The 27,657-nt window shown below is 34.8% G+C and overlaps 1 protein-coding gene across 7 annotated transcripts in view; it reads left to right on the top strand.

Moving 5' to 3' along the window:
- Shrm (shroom) overlaps positions 1-27,657 on the top strand; it is a 689,404-nt gene that overhangs the window by 468,584 nt on the left and 193,163 nt on the right. The window contains exon 1 of one of the 7 annotated variants that reach the window (XM_074118538.1): positions 26,905-27,042. The exons of the other annotated variants lie outside the window; for them this stretch is intronic. The gene's annotated coding sequence lies outside the window, so the exon portion shown is untranslated. Of the gene's footprint in view, positions 1-26,904; positions 27,043-27,657 lie in introns of those variants that run through there. 7 annotated transcript variants of the gene reach the window in all.

The following is a 27,657-nucleotide window of genomic DNA, read 5'->3' as shown; positions in this document are numbered from 1 at the left end:
CTAGATCAGTCTGAATTTTATTTCTAATATTTTGAAAATAGATCTTCCAATTTTTAGCTGTTTGTTGAAAAAAATTATGAGATAATGTTCCAATTAATCTTTGTTTGTCGAGTGCGAAATGAAATATTTCTTAAATAATAATAAGAATCTAATTGGTTCTAAGATTTTACAGTGCAAAAGGAAATGATATAGAATGTTCGGTTGTTTTAAGTCGCACACATTAAATAAAGATCAAGGTTGGAGTGAGTCCTTTGGTCCTGGCCATATTAATGTTTTAAGAAGCGATTTTGTGAAGTTATGAGGTTATTCTTAATTTCTTTCTTTTAAAATCCATTTCTAAATAACCAAGTTTTGAAACTAGTCTAAATAGATTGATCGTACTTCTTGTTCAGTATGTTTTCGACTACTTTGACGAATTTTATTAGGATTTATTATTATAAATATTAATTTATTTTGTTAATAATGAATGGGACTTGATTAATAGAATGCAAATAATGATCAATACCTCTGAAGCCGCGAATTATTAATTACAGCAGTTCTGCTTTGGACAGCGCTTAAGGCCTACATTCCTGGTCACTTAATTTATAAAAAATGCTTTAAAAATTACAATTTCAATTCATTTTTTTTTGTTCGTTCAATATTAACAAGTTGAGACAAGTATATTTAGTTATAATTAGAGTTAATTATACGGAGAACACGAAGTGCGCCTCTTTATTTGCCATTTACCTCACTTTGTGGCAACAGCCGCTTGAGAGCAAACTCCCCCTGACGAGTGTGTACTGCATTCCTTTCTGTAAATCTCCTACAGAAATGTATGTGCATAACTTAACTGTACATCAATACAAATGAACCGTAGCAACTTATTTATTTATTTATTTTTTTTTTTTTAAATATTTCAATATGTTTTTGTTAGATGCCTAACCGCTTATCTCCTTGTAATAGACAAATATCTGTTTTATTTAAATGCAAGCCAAGTGAATTGAATAGATCTAAGAGATATTTTGAGTGACATGTGTCGACTTAATATTTCCCAGGTGCTGTTTGTATTGTAAATCTGACACGAGAAATGTTTTTGAATGATTTTTTCTTGGACAATTATAATATTTCTTGAGACAGTAACATTAATTATATCAAGGAGTTGTAATAATGTTCCATTTTTTTTATATAATTAGTTACCTGGCGACGCATTTATACCTTCTTCCCTGCACATAATCACCAAATCTTGAGGTTCACTCAAACACTCACACGTCTGTCTGTTGCTGTTTACTAATGTTAACTTCTTATTTGAGATGACAATTTAATAGCTGGTAAATCCATACATTACCCTGAAATATGGAATTTAGTGGAAAACCCAATTACCACCCTTGTCCGGACATTAATTGAATCGGAAAAATGTTTCAAATAAAAGATTTTTTGAGCGATAGTTGTACGAAAATTATCAGGAAATCGTAGGAGAAAATCTGAGAGACCTGGAAAAACGATTTAATAGAGTGGCACATCCGTTAGGTTGATACTGTCCAGAACCTCATTGTAAGGTCTGATGGTCGCACCTAAATAAGATATAAAATGTGCACTTACTTCGATTTTTCTGTTTTTAGTAAATGCTGACCACACACTCCGCACATAGACAAGACACCTTCACACAGGCAAATTTGTAAAAACCACTGCTAGGGGTTCAACGTACCTTAATAAAAAGGATACGTCCGGCGAAAAGTCGATATTGCAAATTTAAAACGGTTAAAGTACCTTCTCTTGCCTTAGTTGTTTACATAAAGTAACTGATGTAGTAAGAAATATTATTGCCAATTGAAGTCATAATTTTTATATTTATTTTTTGTCAAGTTTTCGACATAGGGACTAGTTCATCTTCAGGACTTTTATCGCACTAACTACGGGAAGTTACCAAGAGTTCAAAACAAATGCTTAAGTCTAGTTGGGTCATATCCCCATAGACTTCATACGAGGTGTGGCTACTAAATAATGAGACTATTGCAGTAAAACATTTTATTTTAAATTTATACATATTTAGTTATTATAACCTTCAATATAAAGCCCTCCCCTATCCCTACAACGCTCCATGCGAATTTACCATTGTTCGAAACAGTGCTGGAAGTCTTTTTCTGTGAGCTCCTGTATGACGCGTGCCGCTTTTTCTTTCACAGCTTCAACGGACTGAAATCGTGTCCCTTTTAATGCAGATTTGACTTTGGGGTACAGATAAAAGTCACATGGGGCCACGTCAGGTGAATAAGGCGGATGGCCTAAAACTGGGATCTGGGATCTTGTACTTGGCTAGAAACGTCTTGACAGACGATGCAGTGTGAGCCGGCGCGTTTTCTTGATGGAGAACTCATGACTTGTTCTACAAATCGCGTCGTTTTTTCCTTACTCTTTCACGGAGTTGAGCAAGCACCTCACGGTAGTAATGTTGATTAATTATAATCGATATTTTCATCCGTTTTGGACGTGGAAGGGCGACCCGGGCGGTCATCATCCCCGACGTCTTCTCGGCCATCTTGGAAACGCTTGAACCACTCAAAAACTCGCGCACGTGATTAACATTCATCGCCATAAACTTCTTTTAATAAAAGGTAAGTTTCACTAGCGGTTTTACCAAGTTTCATAAGTGAAATTTCACGACAATTAGTTGTTCTACTACTACATGTGCAGTATCATGTTTTCGGCAAAACGAAACTTCTTACACAAACGACGGTTCCGGTCAGACGGATTTCTCTACAAACACGTGAGACGCTGCAATCGAAAGAGAAGGCTTTACGCTGCACAGCTGAGGTTGAAAGGAAGGAAGGCTTCCTACATACAACTAGAAGATAATCACCCAGACACATAATCACGCCGAGTTGGAAATGAAACACCAATACTCGTGATCTCCTCAAAGTCGAACACGCTAGAGACGCCTTAAGAAAAACATGGGCCTCATAGCTGGATTCTAAAAACAGAAATTTTGCGAATCCCTGCCTTGAAAACCTACAGGAGCCACGATTACCTGCAATGTTAACTCCTAGTTTGCATGAAGTAAGAATTATTTTTAATAAATGCATTCTTGCTTTGCAAAGAGTCGCATGAAGCAGTTAGGCCAGTCAATTATGGAAAGAATAGCGTTAACCCTTTACCACCATTCCAATTAATTCTCCACTCTTGGTATGTCAAGTTATTAAAATAAAAATAAAATAAACATGTTCCAAGTTTCAGAAATGAAATAGAATGTTTACAGATTTATATACGAGTGTAATAATTGAAGATATAATGCGTAGGAGACGGTTGTGGCAACAACGTAGTCACATTAAAATATCCTATTATATTAATTTGTGTTTACATAGGTAATCGGACAGCGACCCCTTACTTTTGCCAACCTGCATTTCCACATTCTTCTTGTTCATTACTTTTCCCTTTTTATTTCCTACGATTGTCGGCCGTACGGTAATGCCGTCGCATTCACTTCACACTCCTTACAAAGGAGGAAGTGGAAGAAACCAAAAATATATTTTTTAAATTAAATTTTCTACTTTATAGTTATTTTTTAAATAACGAACCAGCCAAACTGTCTAAAGAGTGTAAATTAACACTTTGAACGGTAATAAACAAACTAGTGTCTAAGGAAAATAAGAATTATTAATAATTTAATGGCTTTCATTTTTTATTTACGTGAGGCTCTTTCAAACGGATGTGGAAGGTGTCCATTTCCAAAAATTTGTCCAAAGATCCTAATTTTTTGGAATTAATAGAAATATTTTGAAAAACTTTCTGCTCTATTAAGGTATTATTTAAGATGAAATTAAGTTTTTTAATTAAATAAGGATCCTTCTGGATCTTTTGAGTTCACAAGGACCGTTTTTTACAGCTTGATGTAGACTTTAATCTTGTTGAAAATATCCAGTTTTCTAGATTGGAATATTCTTGTAACTGTTGCAGTCGGATAGAATGCAGACGGCCATGTTCAGTTTAAGTTCAAGTACATGGTGCATTTGTTTCTGTTCTTTAAATGCTTTTTCATAACATCAGGGTGGAGACTGTAAAATCTATCACTAGACAACAAAGAATTCCGACATCGAAAAACTGCGGCCAAGAATCCTTTTGGAACTAGTCGCCTCTTATATTCTGCTTCCAGTTCTCTTCTGGAACAAAGCCTGCAGAGACTTATACAGGGTGAACCAGTAAGTATTGTCCATAGGCCTACCTTGTATAGTACGTCTAAAGTGGAGTTCAATGACGTATTGGCCAACTTCATATTTTCCACTGTTCATGAGTGACGTCACTTTAATTTTTTTTTTATAATCATTACTTTTTTCCAATAAAAATGTTATTACTCAGAAAGTTTTAGTCCGAATCCGATTCTGATGACACAGTTAGAAAGACAGATAAATTTTCTAAAAATTGACATCATTTCGAAGCATAAGTCATTCTCCAAACAGCCTCAAAAAAATCTTCTTAAAAATTTCGATTACTTTCGTTTTTCCAGCATTGGAAGGAAGATTGAGACTTCAATCAAATACGTCAAATAGGATTGGAGAATGACTTACGCTTCAAAATGATGTCAATTTTTAGAAAATTTATCTTTCTAATCGTGTCATCAGAATCGAATTCGGACTAAAACTTTCCGAGTAATAACATTTTTATTGGAAAAAAGAAATGATTTTAGAAAAAGATTTAAAGTGACGTCATTCAAGAACAGTGGAAAATATGAAGTTGGCCAATACGTCATTGAACTCCACTTTTGATGTACTACACACAGTAGGCCTATGGACATTAGTTACTGGTTCACCCTGTATAATGGAGGAAGAATCATTCACAATTTTGTCATGTTTTTCAGTCATCATTATCTCTGTTGCCTAATCAAGGGCTTAGACTTTATCCAGTAAGTGAAGAGCCAAACTGTCTATTCGATAACCCAATAAACTGCCTATTAGAAGTAGCCTCTCATAGTCTAATGAGGGCTTGGTAGGGGACACTTGATCTTCCCGGAAAGTCTTCGTCAATCATAGGCCAATGGAGAAGGATATATCTTTCTTTGGGGGTAGAAATGTTAATGCTTCAGAAAGTGGTCCTTTCAAGTTGGCGGCTGTCGCTCTCTTTCTGGCGGTACTATAAATATGGCTTCCAGGAGCTTTGCCTAGAAATTGGGGGTTAGTTACCAGGGTTGGAGAGGCAATATACCCTTCTTAGAACACTCCCAACCTTTTAATTCGGGGCCAGTCACGGAATATCCGGTAAGAGGGCTAAGAGGATACATGAGACAGGTGACAGATTACACCTGACTACCGGCTTCCCTCTCCTTCTAGAGCCAATCTAAGAGCTTGGTCCTCTTTCTGATCTGTGTCAGCTATCCTTTGAACATCTGTGGACTCTAGGTAAATGCTTTGGACGCCAGAGAGATTGGGTTTATTTATTATAATTTAATAAATATGAGCAAAATTCAATATTTAATTTCAGAAAAGTTTTGTTAATGTAATTGTTCGGTCGCCGCTACCACTAACTCTATTTTGGACAAAATCTGAATTCTACGTCTAGGCAATGCCAAGTAAAGTCAGTAATTACTCAATCCTATCGCAAAGAAATCCTGAATACTGTTCTTTCATTATCTCACGAATGATAAGTGGAACTTACCGAAGTCCATTCATCGAATAGTTTTTATTTTTCCTAACCGTCATCGCGTGATTATTGTTTAATTCTAATTTCTTTTCGGACTAGTATCCGTCAACTCTTTTCATCCATTTAAACCGGCAACATTTAAGAAAGCTATATCGGATTCTGCTATCAAGCACGTAATGTTAACATATTTTCAAAATTATTTTGTTATTATTTTTTCAGGCCAAGTTTGAGCTAGCCAATATAGTTGGCAAGCCAGCATCACTTATTTCTCTAATTCAATTAGGCGGTTCTTTCTCACGAAAAGATGTTCCTTTTTTTAAGATAAACTTTCTGTTGATGAAATTTGTAAATTTTGTATTTTTTAGAAGATTTTCCTGATTTACGGGAAATATTTATACAAAGAGGTAATTTCAATAGATAATATATCAAAATATTGAATTCTTTCTCCACCTACTACGATGTTGTAATAAGAATTTGAAATGATTTCGGGACACTCCTTTATTAGTGGGCAGCTGTCTGGTGCCCCCCCCTCTGTAAGCGAGTTTTAGATAGATCTTATGAAAAGCTGAATGAGTGACACTTTGAGCTGTACACTGTCAATGACCGTTGCGCATTACTAATGCTCCTAAATATGGGCTCAATTGTATGAGGTTAGGAAACTAAGAGCTAAGATTCGACAGCCTAAAAAGAAATAAATAAACATTTTATTACTGGAATGGATCGAGTTACAAACTAGTTTCTATCTAAACTTCTTAGTTTTTCTTAAAAAAGTTAAGCTTATGTGGACATTGTGTTCTAAAGTCCCAGGGTAATGTTTGGTCCTTTAACCGCAATGTTCCGCAACGTTCACCTTAGCGGCACACCCAATTCTATATTTAATATCGTCGGGTAATTATGTACCTGTATTTTCTAAAATTAGAGAATTTTTACCCGCTAATGCAGTTGTTGTGGGATTTTATTCTGTTTTATGTAGCGATTGCACTTGTGCTTCTGAATCTCCAAGAGATACGTCTTATTTATGCGTTTTTTTAATCGAGGAATCCACTACGAGGTATCTATTATGTTAAATAGATAACTTCTCTTCTGTAACACCTCTTCATATAGCCTCCCGCCAGGTGATGAACTCGTACTCCCAGGTTTTCTAGGGGTGTTCGGAAGTGTGGAGAGAAGGCCTATCATTCGCTGTGTCAAAATACATTCACTTCCTTTTCAATGGTCTTCAATTTTCTTTTGAAGAAGACTCTTTCAAATAAGAAAAAAGAAAAGATAAATACTTATTCAAACCCTATTTCTTCGCCTAAAAATTGTAGGAAGGTGTAACCTCTAATGCCAGCACGCACCTTAAAGCCTACATCGGCAAGATATATTCTTCTACTTCTGTAGTTATAAAGTTGATCAGGAAGTCATCTCTGAACGAGACGTGTTGAAGTCTATTATTCCATATCTTAGAAATGAAGAGTTTTTACTGTTTAATAAATTCTAATTGGAAACAAAGAGTCAAATCACATCTTCAAAAAAATAAAATTAAATGAAAAAGAAGGTTCACTCCAGTGAGACTAAGCGGAACTCTTGCTTTATTGCAGCGAGTCAAATTTATGTCTCAGAATTTATCTTCAAAAAAATCCATTATTTTACACTCTGGATATGCATATCTACGTCCATTCGTTACTCTTTAATAAAGTGCCGTTACTTTATTATTAATAAAAAGGCTCTTTCTTCAGTAAAAAAAACCTCTTAGTCTTGTTTTATTGTTTGGGATTATCTCTTCGTACTCACATTGTTTACTTCTATGACGATGTGCTTTTCAGATTAGAGAATGTACGGTTCGTTTTTTCTCGATTACATGTCTAAGGATTTCATTGGGATTGAGAGGAATCCTGTACGTTCGACTGTTTAAGGAGGAGTTACAAAAAGCAGGACTACTAATCAGTCCTTAGAATCAGGGTACTTACGGATAATATCCAGCACTTACGATTGAAAGAGATAGTAGTTCAAAGGCGTCACACTGGTTCTGTGACCAGAAAATTGAGCCGAAATGTTATTTTAGATTTCTATCTAGTTCTGTTTTATCAGTTGAAGAAATCTTTGTATGCCTTATTATTTTTTTTAATTTCAATTCTAATTGAAAAAGCGTTCTAGTTGTAATTATAAGTTTATAAAATATGTTTGCCTTATTAAAATACTTATGTAACAAGAGAGGCTAGTCGTTAGGCTCGCCTACGTTAGGCAAACCCCTTCAGACTAACCTAGTCATTATTTCTTTTTTTGCTATTCTGTTTTCGCCATCTAGAGTTTTTTGTTTACCCTTTTGTTTGCTTGATTTTTCGATATTGAAATGCTAAACAGATTTAATTCCTGTGGTACGTTATTTTCAGCGAAATATTATTGTAAAATTGATATTATTAAAGGTACGCCAACTAATTCAGTATTTTGAATAAATCCTTATCTTTTCCACCAATTTTATCATTGAAAGGTTTTATGGAAGGGTGATTCAGTAAAAAATTGGTGCCCAACGACATGTCGTTGTGGGGGATGAATTAAACCCGTAAAAGTAGTAATATTTCTTTATTGTCGCGTGATTCTTAAATAAATAATAATATTGATAATAATAACAATAATAAAGGGAAGGGAATAGCTATGCGGTTAACGTACTGGATTCCCACGAGGAGGTCCCTGGTTCGAATCCAGCTGCTAACCCTTAGATTTTCTCTTCTTAGGAGCTTCTTACAGCTCACTATCCGGCGATGGACAGTGTAGTCTGTAACGAGAGAACACTGTCCGGAGGTCGGCAGTGCACTGAAAAAAGCTCCGGGCGCCAATAACCTTAGATGTTGACGCGCCTTAAATCATTAAAAAAAATAAGCTAAGTATAAATTTAAAACTATTTCTGATTGTTTAAGGGTAGATGTAGTTGTTTAAGTCCCGTGGTAGTTTTGGTTATAGCACCTTAGAGATGGTGATTGCAGCTTCTTTCTTCATTTTCAAGCCCATGAAATCTTTTATTTGGGTACATACAGATCCCTGAGGATTTGTTCATTCAGTTTGAACCACCTTAATGCCAAGACTGTACCCAATTCCATTTCTTTAGCTTGACTTAGCTTTTTTTTTAACATTTCTTTCTAACGGCCACTGTAATTGAATTGTGACTTTCTCTTTAGTCAAAATTATGACTTTTTTTTCTATGACTTTATTGTCAGTCACCCAAGAATCTTGGCTATGCCCGCCATGACCATCGACATAAAAACTGCCTTCAGAAGCTTTCGTTGAGGATATTAGAAAGCTTCTTCTGTCATTGTCAGTGGTAACATTGTCAAAACAAGTTCGCCTTAACATTGATATGAATGGTACGTAGTTATTTTCACTGTAGCTGTTCAACTCTTAAAAATTTATTTAAATTTAATATTTCCAATCGGAAGTGTCCGTTACTGTTATCAAAGTTAATTTTTTTTTTTTTTTTTTGGCGCATCAACAGCTGAGGTCATTAGCGTTCGGAGCTTTTTCCAGTGCACTGCCGGCCTCCGGACAGTGTTCTCTCGTTACAGACAACACTGTCCATCACCGGACAGTGAGCTGTAAGAAGCTCCTAGGAAGAGAAAATCTAAGGGTCAGCTGCTGGATTCGAACCCGGGACCTCCGCGTGGGAGTACAGTATGCTAACCTCATAGCTAATCCCTTCCCTGTTAAAAAATAGATTTAGTACATATGTATATTAAAATTTCGAATATAAAAAGTGAATCAAATAATGTATAGAAATAAAATGGAATATTGTAGTTGGTATTTCACTTGTAGTACATATTACCACAACAGTTTAGTAAGTTAGTGCGGTGTCTTTAGCAAAAGATTCCCGATTTAGCATGGTGTTTAGCGTAAAGTTTCATATCAGAAAACTGTAATGAAGTGTGTAATTCGCTGGTATCCGCAAATATCTTCTGCACTTTGATGCAACATTACTTAACCTTAGCCCAGTATGTAAGACACGTCAATATGTTAGCCATTTAAAACTCTAAAAACAATCTACTGGAAAAATTTCAACAATTTTGGCTTTTAATGTGATTTATTGTATCATTTTTAACTGGCAAGTTTTCTTCATGATTTTGATTTTGAGTCTACCGGAAGTTTGCAAATAACTGCAGGATTTGAGTGCGTATTTGAGCTATTTAAAGCTTCTGGCAGTCTTCACCATCTTTAGCTCTCAAGAAGTTGACAGTTTTATTCTGTCAGTTGCGAATGTTGTTGAAACTACAAAATATATGTTACACCTCGTGGCACCAGCTGAGCCCTTCCATCATCAAAGCTAGCTTCAAATTATTATTAATCACAATTTCTCGAATTAGAAATCCGGAATAGTGCTGTACACGAAGATATAAAGACTAAGGACTAGCAGGACATCGATGCCTCTACGCTTTGCAGAAGGTGCTTCGCTCTAAGTATTTGTCACTGGGCAAAACTTATCATTTACAAGGTAGCAGTTTGGCAGTTCCGATTAGTTCTGTATTACGTATCAGGAAAATTTGTATCGATGCAAAGACAAAGTGAAAAAAATGTTCGTGACCTCCAGTGAGAAAGATTCAAAGAAAAATCTATAGTCCAGTATGAAGGAGGAGAGAGTGGAAAATTCGCTCCCTCCAAGAATAAAAAAAGGATATATCTGTAACGCGTAAGCATGACAATGTGGAGCGAATTTCCCTTAACAGATTGAAAAGAAAAGTGTTGATTGGTTGATCGGGAAGAGACAGGTTTAGAGGGTTCGAACTATGTTTAAGATGGATGGATGGAAAACTAATATCGCAAGGAAATGGTGGCCTGTACGGAGGGCCTAATTAAAGTAAGCAATGGCGCTCTCTCATAGAAGAGGTACAGGTCCAAGAATGGGACTGTAACACCAGAGAAAGTTGCCCAAAAAATCCGAGTTTGAACAACGAAGTCGATATACGAGCCATGGATTACCTGAAGGAATGCTAGTTAAAGTCGAAACCCAATGAAACGGATCTGATTAGGAATGCTTTACTCATCTTAAATTCTGTTTTCATGATAATGGATCAGGTGCGTTCCGGAGAAGGTATTTGGACTTCACTTAATCGAACCATTTCTGGTAGTCCGTCTTTATATTGATTTAACTAAGTTGTTTGGGTTCATGCTAGATTTTTTTAATTAGTTAAAGTTATTTATATAATTTGTCAGTGCTAATTTACGAAACAATTACGATATTTTTAATGTTTAATTACTACTTTATTTTTTTATTTTTTATACCGTTACTATTTATGGAATTCTATTATCGTGACATTTTCTTTCGTGTGCTGCTGTTTAATTCAATTTCTGTTGCTAAACAAATATATCATTATTTATTGTCATTTCTTATACATTTTTAACAGATACGCACACCAGTAAGATAATACAAAAGTCCTGTTTACAAAATTGTCGGTAAAAAATTTATCTTTATGCCTGAAAAAACAAAAAAAAAAAAATCATGTACATTATATGTAAACTTTGGACATTCTTAGATATAGCGCATGATTTGGTTACATTACTATTGTAAAATCAAGTCTCACGATTCCATGTAGATAATGAATGCTAGGATTGTTTGGAACGGTATTTGTCCAGGATGCCGGGACTGGCTGGAAATGACCAGCTCTATATTAACTAGTTAACAAGGAGAATGTAAGGCAACAATATATTTGTTTCCCAGCCATTATTATCCTTAAGGACTTCCTTGAGCTGCTGACCGCGTGCTCATTTAGCTTTGTTTTTGTTTAAGAATTTCAGCGTGGTATACTTATTTTTGGCGAATATGCATATTTTTGCATGTTCCAACTTGCAATTTTGATAAATTTACCTTTAATGATTTCTAAGAGTTTGCTGTTATACGAAAGGACAATTCGTTGTAAGGTTCCGGCATGGTATTTATGTTAGAGTTATTGTTGAGAAATTAGTATGACTTAAACATGAAGCATAAAGAAGATTTACTTGTTCTTAGTAATTACTTGTAAGGAATTATTAGGTAACTTACATTTTTATTTCCTCTGTCAATGCAAGCGGAATTGTTGCAATGGAGCCGATTTTTTATTCCATATTTTTACCGGAAGTGCATGTTTTTAGGACATTGAGTGTGAACGAGTGTAAAATAAATACTCTTTATTTTGAACAATATTGATTTATTGAACATTATCCATTTAATTAGTGCTTTTACCTAACGGCAATCAGTTGAGTACTCCTGAAATTGTCACATTTAATACCATTGGTGCAATAATTAGTCTTCGTGAATTTTGAGTAGATTATTAACTAACTACTTGTACCACGTTCCCACGATCAATTGCACAATGTGCGAAGCGTCGTTTGAGCTGTTCACTGCGTACAACTCAATTAACTTCTTTAAACAAAAAAGTGGAAAAATACGATGAAATAATATATATTGTTTTTTAAAATTTTAAAATTTAAATTTTTTTTAAAAAGTAATGTCGTAATGCAGACTAGATGGTAATATCGACATACTTTCCGGTCCCCCCATTATTATAAACAGAATTTTAAAAAAAACCATATTTGGTTGTCATTTGTCAGCTCATTGTGTATCTCGAAGGCGCGCAAAATCAATTTAAGGTTATTGTGACTTGTTCGCTTCTAAATAATTGAATATTAAACTTTTTTTTTTGCATTTTGGGTTAAAATGGCCAGCCAAATACCAGAAGAGCAAATACGGCATATTTTACTCAAAAACCAATTGATTTTTATCGGTCCGGGATTGAAAATTTGCGGACTATATGACAAAAGGTTGTTGATAACGAGGATGACTATATTATTGATTAAAAATAAATTTATTCGTTTGAATTTAATGTAAGAAAGCAACATTACTTTCCGGTCCTCCTATTATAAATTCAAATAAATTTACCGTTATCATTGAGCTCCTGCTTCTGAATTTGAATTGAACTATTGCAACGATTTATTATATTAGAGCGTGGAGTTAATCAAAATGGTTTCTGAAATAATTTTTTTTATTTAATGGCCCAATTTTTTTGTGGTTTTTTAATGGTGTTAATCTATACTATTTGGGAAATTTATTATAAATATATAAAGCTATGACTGTAACAAGTGCTTTGACCCTTAAATTTAAGATTATTTAAAAAATAGAGTTAATCGATTTGTGTAGTGTATGGCCCATTTATTCTAGTACTTGTTGATGGTACTTTGTTCAAAGTATTCCTCGAAGTTTTTTAACGCACTGTAAACTTTTTACTTAATTGAAAATGTAGTTAGGTTTGCAGTGGTGGACAGTATCGCTGCTTTTACCCATTGAATCCAATTGGAGTCGGAAATATGGTTGAAGTTGAATTCATCAAACTGAATAATCGTGACGATTAATGATTGGTGAAGTTCCGAAACCGGACAGGGATACAATGAACGTGCTTCGCTTTGACGGATAAAATCAGCGATATCCTAATTGCTGCTGCAAGATGAGCGGTTAGTTACTTACATTTGTACGTGGAAACTAACCTTAGAAATGCCCCCAGGTACCTGCCTAAAAATAAGTTCAATAAAATAGTGCTTTAATTGAAGATCTTCTAATTAGAATTGCAAAGATGGCTGCAAGAGAAAGTACTTTATTTGTTAACGCTAGGATTCTGTTTTCTATTTATTTATTTATTTTCAGTAAATATTCTGCAATGACGTCTTTATTATGATAAGTTATGTACCTGCTTTGCGCAACATACTGACACAGTACAATGAGCTAACAATCGTATTGTTTAAAGAACAACGTTTGTTCTGGGTATAAAAAGGATTCGACATGGAACTGCCATTAAGCGGCAACAGAAAACGTCCTCATGTCTGTTCGAAGAATTCTGTTCGGCCGAGTTCCTCATAACGAACTACCTTTCTTTGACAGAAACACAATTAGAACAGTTTCTTCTTTAGCTAATAATTATTAGAACAGTATTCATGTTTCCTGTACTATTGCGCTAAGAATTTCGGCCACGTTTTATTGAGGGCATTGCTTCAAAAATTCTGGTATCTTGTTTTGCTCGAGGTGGGGATTTTAGTGTCTTCTATTGCTTTGTGACCAAACTGTGGGATTTTCAATTCAATCTGGGGCAACAGGCTGTCTGGGATACTCTCTAGTGCCCTTTTCTTTTCCCCAAACACTCTCCCTGGATGTTGATGTAGGATTGATTATTCCCTTTGTCCATCTCAGGCCTGGCTATAGAAATAGTCCTTACACTACCTCCTGTTGTTCTGCTCCTTGGAGCGGTTTTCTTGAAAGAGGGAGATCACCACGTAGAGATAGAGATTTGATTTTACTTCCCATGTGTGGATTGTATTTACCAGTTATTTTAAAACCATTACAACTCTACTGTTTTGGAGTGATGATAACGTAACCTGTGTTTGTGTATTTGATTTCAAGTTTAGAGCATTTTAAGTACTTATGGAATTGATTAAAAAGAAATTTTTTTTTTGTACTTTTCTCCAATAGTGCATTAAACATTATGCATTTATTAGTTGATGTTTCAAATATTGTTTTCCATGGTTATTGAAATATTTGTAAATAGTTTTGGAATAAGTGACTCTGTTACCACATTGTGGTTATATGGCCCGTATTATCATGCCATACCCATTTTGCTCAAGGAGGTGATAAGTATCTTTCCATTGCTTTGTGACCAAATACTGGGACTTCAATTACTATCAAATATTAAAAAATTATTATTTTAAATACGAGTACTTACTCTTACATATACTATTTCACGTATCTTCATGAATATCTTTCGTTAGTCCATTTTCTAGAGTTTACTTTCTCAAGTAAGCGATAAGCGAAACGTTAAACTCATTCGGACGATAAATAAAAGAAGTCTAAAGAGATGGATAGACGTGCAGCAGATAAGTTATTCACGTTCACGGTTGAAGGACGTTTGACCTTCACATTTTAAAGTGACTTCAATAAGGCATGAAACTAGAAAGGAAATGTGATCAGGAAATGAACAGCTATCACATTTCATCTAGTTTTCTTATTGGTAGTTTCTTCTTTATTATTATTATTATTATTATTATTTATTATCTTCTTCGCCATTATTGTTAGTGCAAGTACTTAGTTTGTCGAGGAATCATCTATCAATGACCTCTGTATAAGAAGTCATGGTTATTTTTACTTTAAAATATCTTTCTAGCATTTGTTTCAGATATAACGAATTGTAAGTAACTTAGAGTATTTAGAGTATCCGTGATTAACCCTATAGTGCATCGTGTTGCATATCTGCTACATAATCTTTAGCTTTGTGCCGGAGAACTCTCTTGGATTTCATTTGAATTAAAATATGATGAATATATGCCACAACATGTCTAGTGTCAGTTTACATAAGGTTTGTGTCGGTTCTAGAAGGTAATGAGCTAATATAAAGCCAAAAGTGAAAAAAAGTCAACACGACCGTAGACTGTGGTAAAGACCACGCAGAAATCACCGTTCTTGTGCCTATTTTATTGAAAATTAACATTTTTAAAAAGTTTACGTGCTTGGGAAAGTTAGTATTTATCTATTATTACTTTATAAATTTGATAACAATTTTTGCTTAGACCAAAAATTGAAAATAATTTGTGTTGCATATATGCAACATCATATTATGAGATAATATGTCTTCTAACTTTGTACACTGATGTCTGATAATATCAATTCCGTAATTTTGCTTGAAGTTAGTACTATATTAGTACATCTTCTGTCCACAATTTATAGCATAGAACCGAAAGATAAAATTAGACGATTTGACAGGCTAAGCAAGGAAGTTGATTGCCCGAACGCAATGTATGTCGCAAAAAGAGTACAGAAAGGAACTTGGTGAGACCTTGTGTAAAATAGGCGCCTAAAAGAGGAAGGCCATATCCTTCACTGCACGATACTTTGAGGAGAAAAAAATCTGCATCAGCGAGACCACCAGCTAGCGTCAGAAAAGATGGATTAGATCATTGGCCCTTATGGGATGTGAAACGAAATATATGTAAATTAATTGGTTGCACGGGATATTCTTATGCAAAGTGCAAGAAATGCAATTTAAATTTTTGTTTCAACAAAGACAAAAACTGTTTTTATAATTATCATAACCAATAAACTTTTTTTCCCATATATTTTACATTTGATAATCCCATCCTCATTTTACAACAAAATCAATTTTTTAACATGATGTTGCATATATGATGCATAACATAAATTTCATTTTCCTGAAAATTACAAGCGACTAATATTTTTTTAAATATTTTTTCGTTGTTTTATATCAAAATATAATATTAAAAAAAATAAATTTGAAAGAAATAAAAAAATCATGCATTAGAGGGTTAAAGCTTGTTCTTTGGGACGTTTTTGTAAGGTTCAAAATTAATTCACTATTTTTGACTCATTTAATCGTGCAGATCTTCCATATTGTGTTTTCAACGGTATTATTCGTTTCAAGATTTTGTGAATGTGAAAATTTGGTTTTTCCAAATTGGTATAGGTATATCCGCCATAACTCAAAACCGGAAATATCATTGAAAGTTCAAACTTGATATTAAGCTTAGTTGCCTAGAGTAGAACTAAAATAAGATTTATAGAAATTATGATTATTTTGTTTTGAAAGGTGCACAACATCGAAGGTACTTTGCACCTGAACTATACCGAAAAATAGACACTTTACTATATTACTTGATTTACTTTAACATCTAACCTTGTCGAAACTAACCTATTCGTTGCTCTAACTCTTTCCTTTTAACCTAACTAACTAATGTTGAAGTGGAGTACTCGATATTCCTCGCACCCCATAGAGATCTAGCCTAAATTTTAAAATTACCTATTTATTTAAAATTTATATACACACTCATACACTCATCCTAACAAGTACATTCGTCCTAATAGATACGTTCACCCTAATAATAAATACATTCATCCTGATAAATATAATATATAATATAATATATACATTGTTATATTGAATTAAAAACCTTAATATCTTTAAGGAATTGAAGAGTGTTTTGTACGCTGTTTTCGTTGTCGTTCAATACTTCTTCAATGACTCTGTCCAATGTAAGCTCCTTTTCCTACAGATACTTCTCCCTCAGCTGGCTATCTTGTACACCCTGCACAATCCGGTCTATTAGAAGTCTGTCTGCCAACGCTCCATAGTCAGAATCTTTTACTAATTTCTTTAGTTAGTGACAAAATCATCGAAGGTTTCCTGTTCCTTCAAAGATTTCAGACTTGCCCTCTTCAAATTGGAAAGTATTATAAAATTCCTTACCCTTTTCACCTATCAAGTTGAGTAATATGGCCGTAGCACGTCCAACTGTTGTTTTAGTCTCTGTGAATTCCGCTGCTTTTAGAAAAATTTCTAAATCACTTCGAAACCTCTTCCAATTTTCCAATAGGTTTCCCTCCATACTTAGTGGAGCCGGTGGTACAAAACAGCTCATAGCCATCTTCTTCTTTCTTATTGTTTAACAAAATTATTTTTATTCTTTTTTTTTTCTTTTTAACTATAATTAACCGGCAATAATAATAATTTTTTCATAACAGTTCCGAATCCGACTGCGCCATGTTATATTGTGTTTTTATAAGGGACTTGGAGTATTCAATGAGAAGGGTAAAGGTGTATACACGCAATCAACTCTGTTTATTAACTGGCACACATTAGTAATTAGAGTGGGGATTATATTAGTTCTAAATACAAACTATAAACATATCAGTGAGGGAATGTTACAATTATGCCTAGCTCTGGAATTAACCAGGATATGGCGCACATTTAAAGGAACGTTACACCCAGAGCAAATAGGTGGTTCTTCTCTTCTGAAGATGTGACCATGGGTTAATAACGTATGGCCAATTCTCATCCTGGCTAACACAACCTCCTCACGGCGAGTGTTTGTTTGTGATTGTGATAAAAAAAAATTAACGATCGATAAGAATCAATTATGTCGCATGATAGATTATGCGTTTATGTGTTTGATTATGTTTATGTGTAATTTATATACTCGTATTATTGGCAAATCAACCTTTAACATACTGTTAAGAAACAGTAAACGCAGAGATAAATGGAAGATATGTGCGGTTTAGTTATCTAGAACAGACTAACTGCCGGCTATATTAATATTTATACACCATGAGAAAAGATTTTTTATTGAATAATAGAGCTGTGAATAATTCGAGGCTATTTAAACAAAAACCAATTGGTTTTTGCGGTTACGTTGACTTAATAACACTGGATCTCTTTTTTTATCCATTCGGCTAGATAAATTTATATTATTCTGCCCGTTCAAGTTGGTACCTTTTAGGAAGTGAACAATGTTAGAAATAAAAGTTCTTATATTATGTAATATTAAGTAGGAAATGTTCATATTTAATTGCGATTTAGTGAGTTTTAATTACTGTTCGCGTAGTTAATGAAGTGGTTTACTTAAATGTACATTCACCTCTTTTAGTATTGAATTCAAGGTAACATAAGTTACAGCTGCCAAAAAATACTCTCTCCAAGGAAAAGTAACTTAGCTTCCCCTCCTACTGAATTTCATTTTACCAATACACAGCAAGATTTGAATATGAAATAGACAGTAATTGAGGCGCCATGGTAGCCGAGTGGTTAGAGGCGAGACCTGCAAAGCTAATATGTATTGTGGTACTGGGTTCGATTCCCGGTCTTAGGCCTTGGATTTTATTTAATGGTTAATAAAAGAAATTTACAGTAAAGTATGTTTGCTAGTCGCCTCCGTCCACGACACCTAATTTGGTAGTTGGACGTACAGTGCCTGAAAAAATAGGCAATTACTTTACGTTACTTAATAGACAGTAATTGAAAGAATAACCTAGCAAGAAGTTCTTTCACAAGTAACTGTTACTATTCTTATTGACACTTGGTATTATTACTTAATTAATTCTTAATAATCTATTGTTGGTCTTATTCTTTGAATAAATACTGCTATAGTTGTTTCTTTTAAGAATACCGCTAAAGTAGTATTACGTCCTAGACGTGTTCTTGGAAGGTCCACTTTAGGCTGAAATTGAGCTCTCTCTAGAACCACAGAGCCCACAATAGTTCTTTCAGACTATAGTGTACTAAATTTAGAGTGAATCCTTCCCCTCCTACAATTTTTTATTACTAGGCTCATAGCTGAAAAGGGCAATTCCTTTTTAGAAAACTTTGGATTTTAGAGCCACAAATTTAATTTATAACTAATATTAGGAAAAGCTTATTAGTAGAAAAGTTTACTCAAGAAAATGATGTATTCACGGGTTTTTCAGGAAACTGCAGCAAAAAGCAGCTCTCTAATGTGCCAAATGAGAACAATACACACTTCTGGCCACTTGTAGAGCATCAAATAGTATTCGCGGAGTAAAAAATTTGATGAAAATCTGTTCATGGTAAATGTAACTTTACAGAATCTGTTCTTGTAAAGAATCAAGTTCTCCATCTCCACAGTATGAACAGACGGACGTATATTATTTACAATCATTAAGCGCGTATATATTTACATGCAAAAATAAATAAATACGCTTGAGGTCCAATGAATTGTAAATGAGCCTTGTAAATGTTGTAAATAATTTTAAATTAGTTTTAGGCCTAAAGTGATGCGACCAATCCAGTGATGGGATAACAGGAACAGTACTGTGGATATTAAGGTTTAAAAAAAATAATAACCAGAAAAATTGAATTTTATTCCAAGGAAACATTTCATATTCAGCTTCTTTAACGCAAAGTTTATGGAAGTGAATAACAGCGAAGTTTCAGTGGCCCATAGAGCTACTGAAACTTTGTTCAGGGGCATTCAGCTGGCCATAAACACTGAGCAGAAATTCCTTTTGTCTTGAAATCAATTAGTTCACCAAAATTGTTACCAACCTTCCTACCAATATTACATAAAATATTAGTTGAAGAATTCCAAATAAATTTATCGATCTGTATTTAAAAGCGTTTATGTTCGTTCTCTGTTTATGCTTAAGTGCTTGGTTAAGTTCAAGGTCCCGCACTTTTACCCGGAATAGTTCTCACTGCCATTACGATCGTGACTTTTATTTCATTACAATTTCTTATCCAGTTTTTAAGTATACAGTGAACTTTTACTTATTAGAGCAAACTTTGAATTTTCCTTTTTTCTTTTTTATCCCAAATTGCCATGTTTAGCGCGGTAATGTTCTTACTGTTTTCTGATTTTTTTTTTTTTTGAATAATTTTATATTATCCTTAGTTATATTATCCTTAGTTATATTATCCTTAGTTATATTATCCTTAGTTATATTATCCTTAGTTATATTATCCTTAGTTATATTATCCTTAGTTATATTATCCTTAGTTATATTATCCTTAGTTATATTATCCTTAGTTATATTATCCTTAGTTATATTATCCTTAGTTATATTATCCTTAGTTATATTATCCTTAGTTATATTATCCTTAGTTATATTATCCTTAGTTATATTATCCTTAGTTATATTATCCTTAGTTATATTATCCTTAGTTATATTATCCTTAGTTATATTATCCTTAGTTATATTATCCTTAGTTATATTATCCTTAGTTATATTATCCTTAGTTATATTATCCTTAGTTATATTATCCTTAGTTATATTATCCTTAGTTATATTATCCTTAGTTATATTATCCTTAGTTATATTATCCTTAGTTATATTATCCTTAGTTATATTATCCTTAGTTATATTATCCTTAGTTATATTATCCTTAGTTATATTATCCTTAGTTATATTATCCTTAGTTATATTATCCTTAGTTATATTATCCTTAGTTATATTATCCTTAGTTATATTACCCTTAGTTATATTATCCTTAGTTATATTATCCGACCTTTTAAACAGTTCTTTTATGCGATCTGCGGTTGGAGCGCTAAAAAATCTCAGATTTCATTCGTTTATAGCCCGGCAACCTTTCTTTAACACTCATTATTTGTTAATGTAAAACCATATGGCTTCTTTTGTATCCGTACATTTTTTCATAATGCTTTAAAAAAAGACACTTTGTTTTTCTTCTTTTTGGTTACAGCTTTTTCAACTAAATTTTATTGGTAACAACGTGGCTTTCGAATGAATTTGAAAAAAAAAATCTGGTGTAAAGAGTCGCGACATTTTCTTACTGTAAATTTTAAATTAAAGTTTTTTTGAAACTTACAATTTACCCTAAAAAGTACGAGTAGTCTTCAGTATTCATGTTCACTTGAAAGTTCCCATTTCGAACAAAAAAAAAATCATTAAAAACTTCTAAAATCTATTCGTTAGAGTGGCACTCCCATGAAGAATAATTGGCCTGATGATTGCTTTTATATAAGAGTCTTTTTGCTGGCCACAGATCTGGTGTGAAACGTCTTCAGGAGAGCGAAGAAATACTAACTCCTAGTTTTTATTTCTTATATTATTTTATTCCTTTGAGTAAATAAATTCTAGGAAAAAAAAAAACACTGTGAAAGACATGTCTTCTAAATCTTATGTTTCCATCGGTTTCTAGCCTTCATGTGAATTGCTGCTGTAGATGGGCCTACAAAAAAGTATTTTACACTTGAATAATAAGAAAAGGAAGATGAATCATCATACTGTGATATGCAGGACAGTTTTAGTATAGTCTATTGAGGAATCTAAGATGTTTGATTTCTAATGCGAGCAGTTGGAGTTAACAACATCCTGTTTGCAAAATGGGAAAACTAAAATCAAATTTACTTCTCTACCTTTCACTTGAACCAATAAAACGATGATGTTGCAATTTTTCTAGAGAAACTAGAAATTTATCACCAATTTTTGGATGCAGTTTTGGTTTATCTCGAAGGATTTTACTATTTGTGTTGATAAATCAAATTTCTAAGATATTAACAAAGCACCCTTTTTTAGAGCTTTAAACAGTTAGAATAGTTTAAATAATAAATCTTTGCAAGTCCATTCTGCCATCTTTCACTTTATCTGTCCTTACTATTATGGACATCTGTGGACGGAAGACATGAATTTATTGTGGCGACCTTCAATCGGTCACTTCCTTTTTTATTTTTACGACTTTTTCATTTTTTATTTTTACATTTGCAAAGGTCAAGCCAGTGGGCCCAGATGTGCCCAAGAGGCCCCATTGTATCCAAAATAGAACGAATTGCAACTGTATTAACATTCGCTTGAATTTTAAATTTTTAAGCATAATTTTGAATAGAATTATATAAAAAAAAAGAGTATGTATAGCTGATTTACACAATGGACCAACTTGACGAGGAAGAAGGACATATACCTTAAGAAGGCAATGTTAATTTTTTTCTGCAATCGTTTCAATTTTGAAAATAAATTCTAAACATGAGCTGAAAGTAGGCTTACCATAATTACGAAGAGCCAAACCGGGACGCAGAGGAGGTAGAGGCTCATTTTCGTTTTGCCTTTCGCTTAATTTGTGTTTTTCGTATTTGAAATGCAATCAAAATTATTAATAAATGGGCGCGGGGGAACGATCGGCCGGGATGTCGGTGTTGTTCAAGTTTGACCGGGACGCCGGGACAGGGATCTCAAACCGGGACCATCCGGGACGTATGGTAAGCCTAGCTAAAAGGCTACCCGGTGAAGGTTAGGTAGATTGTTGAATTTAGAATATTGAATTCTCTTGATCTTTAGAAATTTTTTTTTTTTTTTTTTTTTTTTTTATTTATTTGTAAAGTTACACCAGCGCTAGACACGCTTTTAGTAACAATGACAATAACTGACATCGAACTAACTAATTGAGGGGAGAAGTTACCCAGCGATAACACTCCCTAAGTCATCTCTAGGATTAGCTACTCTCCTCAGAAGAGAGGAAATCGCGAGGCCACTGGCGTTTCAGTCGTCTGGGAGGATGATCTGGATGGTGATGTGATGATAAGTGGCGGACAAGAGGATTGGAATGAGAGTGCAAGTTCTGATGAAAGTTTTTATAGCGAGTTCGTGCAACCTGACCAACAAACGGAATTTCCAGGTCTGTGTGGATGGTTAGATTTGAAACATAAAATGGAGCGTTAACGATAGTGCGGAGAATTTTAGACTGGAGAGATTGAATTCGTTGAATATTTCGTTGAACCCCACAGTTCAATACCGTACGTCCAGGCGGGTTTTAGTATGGAATTGTAAATCAGTCGTTTGTTGTTAAGTGAAAGTTTTGAACGTTGGTCTAGTAGTCTTTTAAGTAGTCGATAACGCCTGTTAACTTCAGTTCGTTTAAGTCGTGTATGCGGGTTCCAAGTCAGTCTTTTGTCTAAATAAAGCCCAAGATAACGGACAACATTGGCAGGAGGAATTGGAATTGAGTCATAGAAGATCGGAGGAAGAGTGATGCGGCGGAGAGTAAAAGTAATATTTTGAGATTTGGTTTCATTTAACTTGATTTTCCATTTTTTAAACCATTCCTCAAGAGAAAAGAGATGAGTTTGAAGGTTTCTGTGTGAAGTTACCGGATCAATGTGAGGAGAAAGTATCGCGGTATCATCTGCATAAGTTAGAAGGACAGTTTCAGGATGGATTGGTATGTCTGCAGTGTATATAACATATAGGATAGGTCCTAAGATGCTTCCTTGAGGAACACCCGCTTCAATACGATGTTTAGCTGAAAACGATGTCCCGATTTGGATTTGAAAATGACGATCAGACAAATAGGACTTCAAGATGAGGAAGTGAGTGAACGGAAGAATGCCCTTGAGTTTCCAGAGCAAGCCCGGGTGCCATACTCGATCGAAGGCTTGCTTCACATCGAGAAAGACACCCGAGCAACACTCTTTCTTCTCAAGGGAGGATGAAATCGTGTCTACCACTCGATGGCACTGTTGTACAGTAGAGTGTTGTCGTCTAAATCCAAACTGATGGTCTGGAATTATATTAGAGGATTCGAGTATGGGAAGAATTTGTTTTAAAAGAAGTTTCTCAAGAATTTTGCCAAGAATTGGCAGTAGACTAATTGGTCGGTAAGAAGAAGAAAGATGAAGTGGCTGGTTAGGTTTAGGAATAGGGTAAATTAAGGAGGATTTCCATAGAATCGGGAAGTAAGTTGTTCTTAGTACTGAATTGTAGATAGTAGTTAAGAGGACTATTGCTTTTTTGGGAAGATGTCGAAGAATTTTAGCAGTTATGAGATCAGGGCCCGGAGCTTTCTTAAGAGAGAGATGTTTAATAATAAATAGAATGTCAGAAGGAGTGAAATGTTTTGGTGGTAAGGAGAGAGGAAGAGGTAGGTCAAGATCTGATCGTAAGGATTCGTGAAATGAAGTATTGATCATATCTTGATGAGGGGTAAAAACTGACGAAAAATGAGAGGCAAACAAGGAAGCTTTGTCTTCGTCAGATGCAGCCCAAGAGCCGTCAACACGACGGAGAGGTGTTGGAATGGTTTTGTAAGACAAGATTTTCTTAGTAGCAGTCCAAAGCGAGTTGTCTTCCGTAGTTAGTGTTAGTGTGTAGTCTTGGAAACGTTCATCCTTCAACTGTTTAAGTTCAGTTTTAAGTTGGTGCGTTAGCCTATTGTAGAGTCGTCTATCAGATGGGTAGCGAGTTCGTTGCCACTTAGCTCTTCCATGTCGTTTATCCATAATAAGAGTCCGTATAAACAAAGGGATATTGGATGTGCGAGTTCGTTGTTGGTTAGTGTGGTGTAAAGTTGATTGTCTCATAGATTCTTGTATAGTTTTAGTAAATTGTTCTACCGCATTGTCAATATCTTCTTTTGATTTAAGAGGAATACGTAAGTCTATGTTACTTTCTATTTCAAATTGGAATTTTTCCCAATCTACGGGGCCAGTGATGAGAGATGGTTTGGAAGGTCTGTGGACGGGACAAGTGTTGAGAGTAATTAAAACAGGGCTATGGTCTGAAGAAAGTTCTGTCAAGGTCGAAACTTCAAAGTAGTGAGTTACCTGAGAAAGTATGAAGAAGTCAAGAATGTCAGGGAGTTTGGATAAGGATGTGGGCCAGTAGGTAGGCTGGTTAGGTGAAACAATGTTGTAGTTTTTTGAAATAAGGACATTCATGAGTGTACGCCCGCGAGGGTTAGTCGTGCGACATCCCCATTGTTGGTTTTTCGCGTTATAGTCTCCTCCTGCAAGAAATTTAGTTCCGAGAGAATTAAAGTAGGAGATAAATTGTAGCTCAGAAACAGATTTATTCGGTGGACAGTACACTGCAGCAAGATTAATTTTATGTGGATGAGCGAATAAGGAGATTGCAGAGGATTGAAGATAGTCTGTAGCAGATGAAGGGAGAGCATTATGAAGTAAGGAGTTTCTGACCAATATTGCCGCGCCACCGTGAGCAGTATCATCAGGATGATCAGTCCTGTATGTCTGATAGTCTGAAATGTAAAAGTGTGATCTACTTGTAAAGTGTGTTTCCGTCAGTAGGGCCACGTCAATACGTTTGTTATGTAGCAAAGTATTAAGTTCGTCTCTGTGGGAGTTCAACCCGTTCGCATTCCAGAGAAGGATGGTTAAAGAATGTTGTGTTGGAGAGATCATGGTTTTATGCCTGGAAGGAGGTGAGTAATAAGAGTGTTTAAGAGACTGATGAGAGGAGTGAGGAGGGTTTCAAATCTTTGGAAAAAGGAGTTCAGTACTGAGGTTATATCCGGTTGTGCAGGTGCAGGTGATTGAGGATGATGTGGAGGATGTGCAGAAGATTGAGGAGAATGATGTGCAGGATGTGTAGATGATTGAGGAGAATGATGTGCAGATGGTTGATGAGAATGATATGAAGGATGTGACCTCGCGATTTCTGAATAAGAGAGCCTAGCAGTGGAAGTTCCATTGTAGTAAGGTTGTTGTGGTTGCTGCTGCGGAGGTTGTTGCTGTTGCGGAGTTGATGGAAAAACTGGAAAGTCTCTTCGAGAAGAGACTTGAGGAGGTTGCGTCCTAACAGCTGCTCCTTGGCCTCGAAGTTGCATTCGTTCTCGACGGATCCTTTGCAATTCCTTGTGAACTTCGCATCCACGGTAGCTGGCAAAGTGCTGTTTATGGCAGAGTGCACAGGTAGGCGGAGTTTCTGTGTTTTTGTTGCAGTTTTCCCCGAAATGGGGCCCTGCGCATTTGACGCATCTTGGAGAGACATGACAGTATGTGCGGGTGTGCCCGTATTGTTGGCACCTCTTGCACTGGGCAATTTCCTTTGTTTTATAGGGCTCCTCCACCCGGACAATTGTGTTGAGTATCTTGGTGAGGTTAAAAATGTTTTTGTTGTTGTTGTCAGGTTCTAGATCTATGAAGAATAGAGGAAGAGGAGTCTTCTCGATCGGGCGCCTTACGTTGCTAACATTTCGTACTCTGAACCCTTTAGACTGTATTTCCGCTTTGATCTCTTCAGGCGGTATGGAGTGATGTAAATGGCGCAGAACGACTCTAAAGGCTTTGTCTTTTTTTAGTTGGTATGTGTGGTATTCAATATTTTTTTCGTGCAGGTACCGAATTGTTGCCCTGTATGTTGCAATGGTGTTGGCTGAAACCAGAATATTGTCACTGCGTGCTTTACAAGAGTAATTCTCTGCTCCAAGGAGTTGTCTGAGTTCGTTGTTGAGCGTTATATAGTTGGAGACTTTGTACAAATAGATAGGAGGCGGTTTGTGCTCGGGTTGGTCATTGACTTCTGGCAGTATATTAAATTTATTGTGCGTCGCAAAATCTGATACAAACTGCACCTGTTGTGGAGGTGCTGATGAGGTTGTTTCCGGTAAGTTATGCATAAAAGTTGTTTGGTTTTGTTGCGGAATCTGAGAAAGTCCAGAATTTGCTTGTCGTGTTAAAGGAGGTGAAGTGACCTGAGGGATTTTATTTCTTTTTTTCTTTTTCTTTTTATCTGGAGAAAGGTTAAGAGTGTTTGAAGTTCTTTTGGATCGGTTTAATGATGAAGTAGTAGATTCGCTACCAGAGATGGATCCTCCAATGTCGGTCTCGCTTAGATCCATGTCTAAGCCGCCGAGGAGGTTAATATTTGTATTTTTCCTTTTCTCTGTGTTTTTGTTAGTAATAAATAAATAATTAGGTTATATCACTTACAGTTGTAATTTGTTTTGTAACTTCTTTCCTTAAATTAAGATGGGAAAGGGTGAATTTATTTAATAATTAAAAAACCACTTTCAAATTATTATTTAATGACAAAGTTGGTCATTAAAAGTCTTTATAAACTAATAAAATTGTTCTTTAAACACACACCAAAATTTCTAGCAAGTTGTTTACACAAAGGTTCAACAGCTGATTAGAAATGTTAAACTTAATAAATAAATTAAAATTGCTAAGAAATATTTGAATTTAGTTTTTAACAAATTACTTTGTTATATAATTATTGTTAGTTTATTGTAATTTCAATATTTCCGTGGTTCATAATTCTGCTGTTGATTAGTTACTACTGTAATATTTCTAAGTTACCAATTAGTTTTGTGCAATTGAATCAATTTAGAAAGATTTTAGAAAAATATTCATCACCATCCCTTGATATAACATCACTCCATCGAGATGTTAAAAGTAAGTACCGTTTGTACAAAGGTTTCTCTTAAACTTTCAGAACCGGGGTATCTATAGTTTGTAAATATTTTAAAGATACTACCAACTTAAACTTGTATATATTAAACTGAACCTAAAAGATATATACCTATTAAATTCCTCTTTTTGTTTGATTAATTTAAGACTCGAAACTTACTAGTACAATTGTACAAAACAGATTGAAAATTGAACCTCCTTCATAAAATTGCGTTAAATAATTAGCCTTATGATTACCGATTGTTTGAAACCAAAGTTTCTTTTTTAAAATAATTTGAACAATATTGAAGCTAGAATTATCTACATAATATCTACAAACTTTCACCTTTATTGTCTTATCTAGATCGAGTGCATTGTGTTTAGCTGGTTAGCTGGTTTTTTGTTGTTGGAATAATGTTCTTCTCGTACTTACATGTCACATTTTGAATAGAAGAAATTCAGTAGTGTAGATTAGGGTTCAGTGAGTTAGTTACCACTGCCAACCTCTAGATCGGTGTTTCCCAACGTGGGGCCCACGCCCCCCAGGGGGGCAATTTGATAGTTAAGGGGGGCAATTCGAAAATGGACTCGACACGACTTTAACCCTTTCGCTCCGGGCCA

Source organism: Rhodnius prolixus, unplaced genomic scaffold, assembly GCF_049639745.1.
Source record: "Rhodnius prolixus isolate KJV_2025 unplaced genomic scaffold, Rpr scaffold_2, whole genome shotgun sequence".
Taxonomy (NCBI): Eukaryota; Metazoa; Arthropoda; class Insecta; order Hemiptera; family Reduviidae; genus Rhodnius; species Rhodnius prolixus.
Note: the sequence above shows the minus strand (reverse complement) of the source record. Positions and strands in the feature narration are given on the sequence as shown.